At 41.0% G+C, this 13101-nt stretch overlaps 1 protein-coding gene across 6 annotated transcripts in view; it reads right to left on the minus strand.

The window, feature by feature from the left end:
• Window positions 1–11635, minus strand: part of BCLAF3 (BCLAF1 and THRAP3 family member 3) — a 61348-nt gene extending 49713 nt beyond the window's left edge. For 4 of the 6 annotated variants that reach the window (XM_055338280.1, XM_055338281.1, XM_055338276.1 and 1 more), the window contains exons 1-2: window positions 10807–10912; window positions 9185–9346 (exon numbers count right to left, since the gene is read on the minus strand). The gene's annotated coding sequence lies outside the window, so the exon portion shown is untranslated. Of the gene's footprint in view, window positions 1–9184; window positions 9347–10806; window positions 10913–11506 lie in introns of those variants that run through there. The other 2 variants (XM_055338277.1, XM_055338278.1) reach the window with 2 other exon arrangements.
• Window positions 11636–13101: the final 1466 nt, after the last annotated feature.

Raw genomic sequence — 13101 nt, forward strand, 5'->3', positions numbered from 1 at the left:
ATAAATAAATAAATAAATAAATAAATAAAATCTTTTAAAAAAAGAAAGTTAAAAAAGATAATTCCTCAACTGAGGAAAATTCCTCACCTAAAAACCAGGAAGCAGAAGAAAACTCGAAGTCTATATTTCCAGCAGAATTAAATATATTCAAATGCATTTAAGGATATATATTTTTGGGATCCCTGGGTGGCGCAGCGGTTTGGCGCCTGCCTTTGGCCCAGGGCGCGATCCTGGAGACCCGGGATCGAATCCCACATCGGGCTCCCGGTACATGGAGCCTGCTTCTCCCTCTGCCTATGTCTCTGCCTCTCTCTCTCTCTGTGTGTGTGTGTGTGTGTGTAACTATCATAAATAAATAAAAAATTTTTAAAAAAAGTATATATATTTTTAAAAGCTCACCTTGAATCAGAAATTTAAAAACTAAGGACAAAAATAAATAAAAAACAAAGTGAAATGACAGAAAAAAAGTTAACTGAACTCAGAAAGAAATAGGAGGAAAAAACCTAAATTATCTCAGAAGTGAAGATAAATTACAAGGTGTCCAAAGAATAAACTCAAATGAAAATTTACTAAGGGACATCAAAGAAAAGTAGGAAAACAACCCTCCAAAATGAAAATGACAATGAATGAGTGAGTGTGTGAGACAGAGATGGAGTCAGAGAGAAAGTAGTAGAACTAAAAGACAGGTAAAGAAGGAATAATATTTGTATCAATGTAGTCTCTGAGAAGAAAAAACAAACAATGGAAATAAACTAACATTTAAACTAAAATTCAAGAAAACTTTTCAGGGGCACCTGGGTAGTTCAGTCACTTAAGTGTCTGACTTTCGATATTGGCTCAGATCACAATCTCAGGGTCATGAGATTGAGCCTCTCAATCTCTCTTCCTCTCCTTCTGCCCCGCCCCCACTGCTCATGCTCCCCCCGCCCCCCCATCTCTCTCTCTCTCAAAAAAAAGAAGGGATCCCTGGGTGGCGCAGCGCTTTAGCGCCTGCCTTTGGCCCAGAGCGTGATCCTGGAGACTCGGGATCGAATCCCATGTCGGGCTCCTGGTGCATGGAGCCTGCTTCTCCCTCTGCCTATGTCTCTGCCTCTCTCTCTCTCTCATTCTGTGTGACTATCATAAATAAATAAAAATTAAAAAAATTTAAAACAAAAAAAAGAAAAGAAAGAAAGAAAGGAAAACTTTCCAGAAATGGAAAAATACTTGAATCTATACAATAAAGGGCTCACCAGATACCTGGGAAAATTAACCTAAAATAATCAACTCTGAAACATAGCCTAGTAAAAACTATTTGATTTCAAAGTTAAGATAATAAAATCCTCTAGGTGCCTGAGTGGCTCAGTCTGTTAAGTGTCTGACTCTTGGTTTTGGCTCAAGTTATGAGCTCAGGGTCACGAGATCGAGCCCTGCGTAGGGCTCTGTGCTGGGTGTGGAGGCTGTTTGAGATTCTCTCTCTCAAATAAATAAATAAATAAATAAATAAACAAAATCTTTTAAAAAAGATAAAATTCTCAACACCTCTGGGTAAAAAGAATAAATAACTTATAAATCCAAACAAATCAGACTAGCATCAGATATTTCAAAACTAATATATAAAGCAAGGCAACAATGGATCACCATTTAAATTTAAAAATAAAATAAAATCAATGAAAGTAAGTGTGAACCAAGGATTTTATATCAGTCAAGCTATCCTTCAAATATCAAGGCTAAAGAAAAAAAAAGTTTTTAGTATACAAGAACACAGGGAGTTCCTGCACTTAATTAGCCCTTTCTGAGAAATCTACTAGATAGAGGATGAGCTACATCCAACCAAATTATGAGTGAGAAAATGTCAGTAAAGGACCAATAGTGGAATGCCTGGGTCACTCATTGGTTGAGTGGCTGCCTTTGGCTCTGGGTGTGATCCTGGGGTCCTGAGATTGAGTCCTACATCGCGCTCCCTGTGGGGAGCCTGCTTCTCCCTCTGCCTATGTCTCTGTATCTCTCTCTGTGTCTCTAATGAATAAATAAATAAAATCTTAAAAAAAACAAGGTCCAATGGTGAGCATTAAAAATATGTAAATGTACATATAAACCATTAAAATAAAGAGGGGGATGAAGATGAAAGACCAATGTAAAATTGTGGCACACTGTGACAAAGTAGAAAAACTACAACTAAAAAATGGGAGAAGAGACATGAATAGAAAATAGTGGTAAAAATTAAATGCTGTATAGTCAATAGATGGGTTTAGAGGATACTAAGGGAGGAAACCTGATAAATCAGATATTAAGAGATTATACAGGGACACCTGGGTGGCTGAGCAGTTGAGCGTCCACCTCCAGCTCAGGGTTTGATTCCAGAATCTGGGACTGAGTCCCACCTGGGCTCCCTGCGGGGAGCCTGCTTTTCCCTCTGCCTATGTCTCTGCCCCCTCTCTCTGTCTCTCTCATAAATAAATAAATCAATCTTAAAAAAAAGAGGTTATACAAATCAACACACAGTGCTGGGACAACTGGATATTCATAAGCAAAACAATAAAGTTCAACTCTACCTCACATCATATACAAAAATTAAATGAAAATGGATCAAAGACCTAAATGTGAGAGCTAAAAAACTATAAGAGGAACATAAAGTAAATAATAATCTTTGTGACCTTGGGTCAGATATTACTTTATTTTTTTTTAAAGATTTATTTATCTATGAGAGAGAGAGAGAGAGAGAGAGAGAGAGAGAGAGAGACAGGCAGAAACACAGGAGGAGGGAGAAGCAGGCTCCATGCCAGGAGCCCGACCTGGGACTCAATCCCGGGACTCCAGGATTGCGCCCTGGGCCAAAGGCAGGCGCTAAACTGCTGGGCCACCCAGGGATCCCCCCCACCTTTTAAAAGACAGATAGAGGGCAGCCCTGGTGGCTCAGCGGTTTAGCGCCGCCTTCAGTCCAGGGCATGATCCTGGAGACCGGGGATCGAGTCCCACGTCGGGCTCCCTGCATGGAGCCTGCTTCTCCCTCTGTCTGTGTCTCTGCCTCTCTGTGTGTCTCTCCTGAATAAATAAATAAAATATTTAAAAAAAAAAAGACAGATAGATTATTTATTTATTTATTTATTTATTTATTTATTTATTTAGACAGACAGACAGACAGACACAGGAGGGAGAAGCAGGTTCCATGCTGGGAGCCCGTAGATATTACTTTAAAACACAGGCAATAGGGCAGCCCCGGTAGCTCAGCGGTTTAGCGTCACCTTCAGCCAGGGCCTGATCCTGGAGACCCGGGATCGAGTCCCGCATTGGGCTCCCTGTGTGGAGCCTGCTTATCCCTCTGCCTGTGTCTCTGGCTGCTCTCTCTCTCTCTCCCTGTGTCTCTCAAAATAAATAAATAAATAAATAAATAAATAAATAAATAAATAAATAAATAAATAAATATTTTTTAAAAACACAGGCAATAGGAGGAAAAAAATAGATAAATCAGGTGTCATCAAAAATTAAAATGTTTACACTGTAAAGGATAATATCAAAAAAGCAAAAAGGAAACCCACAGAATGGGAGAAATTTTTTTGCAAATCATATCTGATAAAGGATTGTATCTAGAACATACAAAAAAACCTCTTACAGGGATCCCTGGGTGGCGCAGCAGTTTAGCGCCTGCCTTTGGCCCAGGGCGCGATCCTGGAGACCCGGGATCGAATCCCACGTCGGGCTCCCGGTGCATGGAGCCTGCTTCTCCCTCTGCCTATGTCTCTGCCTCTCTCTCTCTCTGTGTGTGTGACTATCATAAATAAATAAAAAATTAAAAAAAAACAAACTCTTACAATTCAAATAATAAAAGTCCACCCAATTAAAAAATGGGCAAAGGAGCTGAATTAACATTTCTCCAGAGAAGGTATACAGATGCCCAATAAGCATGTAAAAAAGATGTTCAACATCATTAATCATTAGAAAAATGCAAATCAAAATCATGAGATAGCACTTCACACTAACTAGATGGTTATAACAAGTGTTGAAAGGATGGAGAGATAAAGAAAACCTCATACATTGCTGGGGGGGGGCGGACATAAAATGATGTGGCAGCTTGGGAAAATAGTCTGGCAGTTCCTTTAAAAATTAAATACAGAGGGACACCTCAGTGGCCCAGTCAGCTGAACATCCAACTCTCTTTCAGCTCAGATCATGATCTCAGTGTTCTAAAATAGAACTCTGAGTTGGGCTCCGCTCTCAGCAGTCTGCTTGTCCCTCTCCCTCTGCTCCTCCTCCCACTTGTGTGCTTGCTCTCTCTCTCTCTCTCTCTCCCTCAAATAAATAAATAAAATCTAGGGGATCCCTGGGTGGCTCAACGGTTTAGCGCCTGCCTTCAGCCCAAGGCATGATCCTGGAGTCCCAGGATCGAGTCCCGCATCGGGCTCCCTACATGGAGCCTGCTTCTCCCTCTGCCTGTGTCTCTGCCTCTCTCTGTGTGTGTGTGTCTCATGAATAAATAAATAAAATATTGAAAAAAAAATAAAATCTAAAAACATCTTTAAAAAAAGATTAAACAAGGGCACCTGGGTGGTGCAGTTGGTTGGACATCCAACTCCTGGTTTCCGCTCAGGTTTTGAGCTCAGGATCGTGAGATGGAGTCCCGTATCAGGCTTTGCACTCAGTGTGGAATTTGCTTGGGATTCTCTCTCCCTCTCCCTCTGCCCCTCCCACTCATGCGCTCGTGCTCTCTCTCTTTCTCTCTCTCTCTCTCTCTCTCTCTCTCTCAAAACTAAATAAATAGGGGATCCCTGGGTGGCTCAGCAGTTTAGCGCCTGCCTTTGGGCCAGGGCATGGTCCTGGAGTCCCGGGATCAAGTCCCGTGTCAGGCTCCTGGCATGGAACCTGCTTCCCCCTCTGCCTGTATCTCTGACTGCCCCCACCCCTCTCTGTGTCTGTCATGAATATATAAATTTTAAAAATCTTAAAAAAAAAAACTAAATAGGGCACCCCTGGTGGCTCAGCAGTTTAGTGCTGCCTTCAGCCCAGGGCGTGATCCTGGGGACCCGGGATGGAGTTCCATGTCGGGCTCCCTGCATAGAGCCTGCTTCTCCCTCTGCCTGTGTCTCTGCCTCTCTCTCTCTCTCTGTGTGTGTGTGTGTGTGTGTGTGTGTGTCTCATGAATAAATAAAATATTTCAAAAAAATAAAAAACCTAACTAAATCTTTTAAAAAATTTTAAACAGAATTACTATATGATCCAGAAATTCCACTCCTATATATACAACCAAGAGAAATAAAAATATATGTCCATACAAAAACTTATACATAAATATTCATAGCAGCATTAGTCATAAGAGCTAAGAAGTAGAAACAGTCCCACTGTCCATTTAGAGATAAATGAATAAACAAAATGTGTATACCCATACAATTGAACATTATTTGGCCATAAAAAGGAATGAAGTACTAACACATGGTCAAACAGGAATGAATCTTGAAATCCTTATGCTAAGGGAAGGAAGCCAGTTACAAAAGACCACATATTGTATGATTCCATTTATATGAAAGGTCCAGAATAGGCAAATCCACAGAAACAGAAAATAGACTGGTGGTTGCCTGGGTGGGGTGGTGGGGTGGTGGGGCCCTGGGGGAACAGACACAGGGTTTCTTTTGGGGATGATGAATATGTTTTAAAACTGGAGTGTGATAATGGATGCACAACTCTGAGTATACCAAAAAACACTGAATTGTACACTTTTAAATGGGTGAATTGTGTGGTATGTTAATTATATTTCAGTAAGTTACCAAAAAAGAAAATATCAACTGACAAAAATTTTGTACTAAATAGGAACCCAGCATTTACAAATGTAAAGAATTCCCCAGGAAAGCCTTTGCAACAAAGAAGCCACAATCTCAGCCCAGAACTGCACCAAGTCAGAGCCCACAGAACAAGAGGGTGATCAGCAAATCAGAGGAAGCCAGACCTGAGGAGACCAGAGGATGGATTATGTGATACAGAGGCTAGGTGTTATGGTCAGGTTTTCAATAAGGAGGAGCTAGAAGTGGATAAAGAATCTCACTATTTCCTATATCATTAACCTACTTTTACTTCATGAATACAATGTATTTTTTTTCACACACACAAAAGATTAAATAAACCAACAGGGGAGTAAGGGCATTTATAAAGGTATAAGGACAAAGGTCAACCATAAGAACAAAAATACAAAAACTTGCTAAATGCCACCCCCCCAATTTTTTTAATAAAAGAGCAAAAAAATATACCTCATAGCCAGCAATGAAAAGAAATAGCAAATATAACAAAATATTATGATAAAGTTTGAGGCCAAATATATCAGTCCTAATAATAAATGTGAATGGGCTTAACTCACCTAACAGGTTTATTATAATAAAAAGCTTCAATTTGGCTCGTAAAACAAAACTCAAGGAGTCGTACAAAAGACACATCTAAAGCAAAGTGATGTTGAAACATTAAAAATGAAAAGATGGCCAAAAATGAAAGGCAATTGGTAACAAAAGGAGAGCAGGGTGGCATTTCTGGGATTAGGCAAAGAATTCAAACCCCAAAGCATTCATCATGACCAAAAAAACAAAGACAAAAACAACAGATTTTAATGCTGAAAGCCATAATCTATGATTTAGACAGAACATACAAAAATACACATATTTACATAAATATAACATAGGAACCACCTTTATGAAACAAAAACTACTTGAGATGCAAGGAGACAGTTATAAACACACTAGTAACAGGAGTCTTTATGCACTCCTAGTGGTATATTAGACAATTCAGTGGTCCAAAAATAAGGAGATAGATCTAAACAGCATAATCAATAGAATAATCTTAAGGATATTTATCAAACTCTACGCTCTGATACTAGAGAGTATACACATTCGTCTCTCGTGCCCATGTCACATTCACCAAAAGTACTCATATTAAATCACAAAGAAAACATCAGTGACTGCCATGAATAGAAATATTACAAATATCCTCTGATCATAATGTAATAAAGCCAGGATTTACTAATAAAAATAACAGAAAAGCTCTTCTACCTAGGAATTTAAAAACTTCCTATTAAATAACTGAGTATCTTATAACTGAAATTATAGATTTTTAAAGAAATAATGACGAGCACTACATAGCACATTCTCTGGGATACATTTAAAGCAATGAATAAAGGGAAATTTGTTGCTCTAAACATATTTATCAATAAAAATGAAATAATGCAAATAAGTTCATTTCCAAGGCTTAAAAAAACCTAAAAAAAAAAAAAACCAAGGTAAACCAAAAGAAAGCACAAGGAAGGAAATAATAAAGATAAAAACAGAGGATGAGAATAGAAAACTAGATCTAAGTAATAATATAAAATTCTGTAGTTTTTGAAACAATAAAATATATAAGCCACTAGATAATGTGATTAAGAAAAAAGGGGGGGGAAACAAATATACAAAAATAAGACAGAGGGAGAAACCAACCGTTGAAATAGAAGAAAAAATTTTAAATCATGAGAGATTACTGTGTAGCTCTCTACCTACAAAATTTGAAAACCCAGATGAAAGAGATAATTTGCTAGAAAAATACACAGTACCAAAATTTACCCCATTAGAGTCAGAAAGCTTAAACAGCTAAGCAAAATAAGTCAATTAGAGAAAGATAAATACCATATAATTTCATTTATATGTAGAATTCAGTAAACAAAATAGATGAACATATAGGAAGGGGGGAAAAAGGAGAGAGAGAGGGAAGCAAACCATAAGAGACTCCTGACAATAGAGAACAAACTGAGGGTTGATGGAGAAAGGTGGGTGGGGGGGTGGGTTAAAGGGGCCGTGGGTATTAAGGAGGGCACTTGTGATGAGCACTGGGTATTATATATAAGTGATAAATCACTGAATTTATTCCCGAAACCAAAAAATAAATTAAGTAACAAACTTTAGTTTTTACAGCCTAGAAAAAAGGAAAGCTTAAACAGACCAATTTTCATAGAAGAAATAAGGAAATATCCCTGAAAAAGCATCAGGCCCAGATGGTTTCACAGGATAATTCCACCAAACCTTCAAACACCAGATAGTCTCAATGCTCTATAAATCATTCCACACCTCGTGTATCATGAAAAGGACCAAGCCTATAAGAACATCAACTTTTTAAGGAAGACGAACCAGCCAAGGAGATAGAGAAGAAACATCCTTTGAGGAAGGAGAGAAGCTTAGAGCATAGAATCTCATAAACTAAAGAATATTTCAATATTTCAAGAAAGGAGACTAATGGCAAAAGCTACATAGGGATCCACATGGCTACAGAACTAAGTGGAAGGGAAGGAGACTTAAGAAAGCCAATTATTAATGAGTCCTTCTAGGGGCACCTGACTGGCTCAGTCGGTGTACCATGTGACTCTTGATCTCGGGGTTGCAAGTTCGAGCCCCATGTTGGGTACAGAGATTATTTTAAAATAAAATCTTTAAAAACAAAACAAGACAAACCCAACTCCTAACAGGCTGATTGGAAGAGGAAAAAGAAACTGGGTTGTGGCTGGGTAACAGCAGTCTAGGGAGGAGGTTTATTGTTGATAAGGAGGGACTATGTGCCTGGCACCAGAGATATTACACAGAATGACAGACATAGTAGAGATGAACCTAGGTCCAATTAATTGTTTCCTTTAATTCCTTAATGCAAACTCCAAATAAAGTAGTTAATTTCTCTCAGTATCCCACATTTACATATTACCTTCAATGGTCCATACTGAGTTTTTATCAGCAGTCATATTTTATGTTAATTTATTTTTTTAATAAATTTATTTTTATTGGTGTTCAATTTGCCAACATATAGAATAACACCCAGTGCTCATCCCATCAAGTGCCCCCCTCAGTGCCCGTCACCCAGTCACCCTATTTTATGTTAATTTAGCAAGCATTACTAAGTGCTAATGACTAGTAGGAGGGAGGCACACAAAGTTGCAAAGGAACTAGTTTCTTTTTCCTCAAGATGCTAAGTTTTCAGTGGATAAGAATGAACATGAGTGCTAGTATTTATTGGTTCACTAAGCGTCTTGCAAATAATATCTCATTTAATCCTCACAACAAACCTCAAGGAAGTTGGAATTAACCTCCATTTCATAGGTGGAAAAAAAAAAGCCTCAAAAAAGTTAACCAATCTGCCCCAAGTGAAGGACCTGAAACCAGAATCCAGATTCTCAGACTCAAATACTAACATTTCCCCAACTCGCAATTCCTACCTTCAGAAAGATGACCCTGAAGAGACTGCCTGGTCATTTGTGCAGATGCTCGGTCAGCAGAATTGGACTTTAGCACACTTGAGAATAGTTGACATCCTGCATCACATCTAAAATTGCCGTCTAAATTTGGAAAGCAGCTTTAGCTGCCTGAGCATTCTGTAGCTGTAGGGCACAAAGACTATGTTTTATTTATCACAATTTCACGGATTATATTTTATTTAGCTTTATATTTGTCCCCCTCAGCTTTATATACAGTGTCTTTAAATATATGCTCTTTCAATATTTGTGCAGATGCATCCATTCATTTACCTAATTTCATAACTGAGAGCATTCTGAATATAATCTAGAATAAAAGTAAAAAAAAACCTTCAAATTTAATAAATGAAAGAGTGTGGGGCAAAGGTATCACAGAATGGCTTTTATGAATTCAGAAATCTACTTTAAAAAATCAACATGCTTTTGTGCTCTGAAATTTTTACAATATGGCAATAATTGGCAACAAGACAAAGTATGTTTAAATGCACCTCCCATAAATCCCATTCGACCCTTAAATAACCACCCTGTAAGAAAGGTAAGGCAAATGCACCATAATAGCTAGTCTAGAGTTGAGGAAATTGTCCCTTAGAAAAGATAAGTGATTTGTTTAAGGAATCAGAGATACTGGATTTCAAGGAACCCCTGAGTTCAAATCTCTTGTCCACTCTATGATGCCTTTGCCTCACCTGGATAACACTTCCTTACTAAACCAGTAAAATGGAATAAAAGATGAGAAACCGAATTGCTATCAATGAATTTTTTAAAAAGTGAGTTAGAGAATGCTAATGGTACTTGGTTGGAGAGAACATAAATGGCCCAAAAGTGATCCTGTAGAAATCCTTTAAATGTTGCCTTTTGCTAGGGTGTAGAAAAAGATACTCACAGATTGTTGGTGGGAGTGCAAAATAGCACATCCCTTCCAGAGGGAAACTGAGCAATTTACATTTAAAAAAAAACAAACCCAACAATTCTATAATCTAGGAGTGTACACTAGACGTAATCACGGGTGTGCAGATTTTACATTTCTTCAATAATGTATTTAAGTAGTGAAAATGGAATAACCAACTAAATAAATCATTACAGCCATGTAATGGCATGCTATGAAGTCAGAAAAAAAATGGTCACAAAAGAGAATCCACTTTAGAAAAATCCATACATTCATATCTGCACAAAAAGAGAATGGAGATATATACGCAGTAACCATATTCATAATGGTTACCTGAACTGGTGAAACTATCTTCTTCATATGGTTTTGCGTATTCTAAAAATTTTGTTAATAAATATATTATTAAACGTTTCTATATAAAATATTTCTAAAAAGACCTTTAAAGGGGGGAGCTGTGAAACAACAGCAGGGGCTTTCAACAGAACGTTTTAGTAGCCGTTTTAAAAGTACCATTAAAAAATAACCCTTAATAAACATTGCTATATCATAACAATTAAAATACCATTGAAAAATAAAGCACTCATTATGAATCCCCACCAAAATCTTTTCTTCCCAAAGTCTCATTCATCCCAGTTCTCTTTCAGGAAAATCCTAAAAAGGTTGCTGGGCCAGAAGTCTGACAGACCTTCGAGATTCCTACCTGTGGTTTTTACTTTGTGACAGAAAAGAAAAGCGATCACCTAGGAGGCAGCTCAAAAAGGACCCCGGCAGGAAAATATTTGGGAGAATAAGTTTCTCTCCGGTTTCTTTTCCTCCTGATTTACCGACAGGACAATCCTGACAGTGACTGGCCCAGTTTCCTAATACACCTTAGAAAGAGCACACGGAGATGCGGCAAATTTCAAGATACGTTTCTAAAAACACAAGTTTTACTTTGTAAAGCAGGATAAAGAGCATCCTTCACGACTCCTTCTGGACGCTACCAGAAGAAGATGCCGCTGCGCGGCAGGAGAGCCTCCGGAGGACAAAGCAGGGTCTCCTCGGCTCGGGTTTCTCAGGCTAAGCGTCCAGGTTCGCCTCAGGGACAAGGGCACCATCCCTCAACACCAACCCCCTGTCCCCATGACAGTCGCCCCGAAACGTCGAGGCCCCAGGCTGCCGGACGACGGGGAAGGATTAGGGCCACGGCAGCAGGTGCTCAGGTCGCCGCGCCCGAGATGGCACTGTCCCAGTGGCCTGGGGCGGTGGGAGGGGAGTGGTCCCCAGGGAGTCCAAGACCAGCCGGAGCATCCTCCCCACAGCCCTCCCCGCCGCCCCAAGACCGCCCCTCCCGGGCGACGGACACGCCCTCCCTGCGGGCCGGGGCCTCCTCGCCCCGCCCGCCCCCCAGGACCGCTCACCCGGCCGGGAAGTCACTGCCGCCGCCGCCAGCCCCTCAGCCGCCGCCGCCGCCGCCGCCGCCCCGCCGCCAGCCCCTCGGGCCTCGCCCCTCACACGGCCGCCAGCTGCCACAGCAGAGGCACCACAGCTACCACCGCCGGGCCACGGGACCCGGAACCACTTCCTTCCGGAACCGCCTCGCCCCGCCCCCCACCCCGGACCCGCCCACTGTCCGCGGCTCGCCCTGGCCCGCTCTTCCACCGACCCCTGCTCTCAACTCCTTCCCCGCGAGGGTGCCCCGCCTGGGCTGCTCCGGCCAGAGCGCCTGCGCCCTCTGCCGGGCATTCCCACCTCTGCCGTTCTGTCCAGGGCGCATGCGCCGTCTGTTGCCAGTCCGCCGTAGGGGGCGGGGTGGGGGGGAAGCAATGAACGAGGCTTTCCAGGACCTGGGTGGGATCCAGGGGGTTGGAGCTCATCCCTCAGCCAGCGCCAGGAGCTTGGTCCCAGGGCCTTCCAGCCTTGCACACAGTAGGCAAAGGTGGCGGGGCAGATGAGCCCCAGCTTTCCAGCTCCTGCCTTGGCCCTCGAGGCCCTTCCAAAGCCAGCCCACCTTCATTTGTACCTCTGTAGCCTCTCCCTGCCTGCACAATCTCTAACCATTCTCATGGCCTCAAATTAATTTTCCACCCAGAAAACGAACCCCCCCCCGGAACTCCCAAATAGGTTAACGGTACCAACATCTCCCCACCATCCAATTCAAAATACTGACTCATTTTCGTTTGCTCTTTTGATTTCTCTCCTCCCCCATTCCATCCATCTGCCCCAAAGGTACTTATCTCCTCACTCTTGGAGCTTCCTCACTCGACACTTTAATTTTTTTTTTTTTTTACCCCTTGCAAGATTTCTCTTTCAGAGTCCACCTCATCTGGTCGTATCATCTTTTACCCTCCCGTGTCACTGTCAGCTGATTGCGTTAGAATTTTCCTCTCCATCTGAATTGAATTACAGCCATCATCCCAATGAGTCCAGCACCCATGATTGAGCCACGTTTCCTTAATTTCCTCAACCCAGATGACTTCACCTCTACTTTATCCACCCATTCCCAGGCACATATTCTAGAAAATCTAGACATTCATCACTTTATACTGCTCCATCTCTAAAACCTTAAGTGTCCAATTTCTGTTTATTTGGACTCACATCCTCATCCTTGCAGTCCTATCTCTCCCTTATTCCCAGTGTACTTGTTCTTCAAAGACCAGACAGTTCTCACATCCCCTGAATCTTCTCCCTGACTTAAGTTCATGGCTTTTAACTTCAATCACTCTTCTAAGCAGAACCTCTGGAATTGTCCTTTGACACATCAAAATGATCAAACGACCACCTTTAAACACTCCAGTTATCTGCATTTTCCATGTCTACATCTGTATTTTCAAGTACTGCTTGGGAAGAAAAAGGTCACACAACTATAACAGAATGATGTCACTACAAGTTTATGGATACCCGCTAGAACCTTGGTACCTCTTCTATGTGACCTCTCTCATTTCCAATAATTGCTGTTATCAACTCTTACCACTCTCTTTAAGCCCCACAGCAATGATCATTTTCCGCTCTTTAT

Source organism: Nyctereutes procyonoides, unplaced genomic scaffold (assembly GCF_905146905.1).
Source record: "Nyctereutes procyonoides isolate TBG_1078 unplaced genomic scaffold, NYPRO_anot_genome, whole genome shotgun sequence".
Taxonomy (NCBI): domain Eukaryota; kingdom Metazoa; phylum Chordata; class Mammalia; order Carnivora; family Canidae; genus Nyctereutes; species Nyctereutes procyonoides.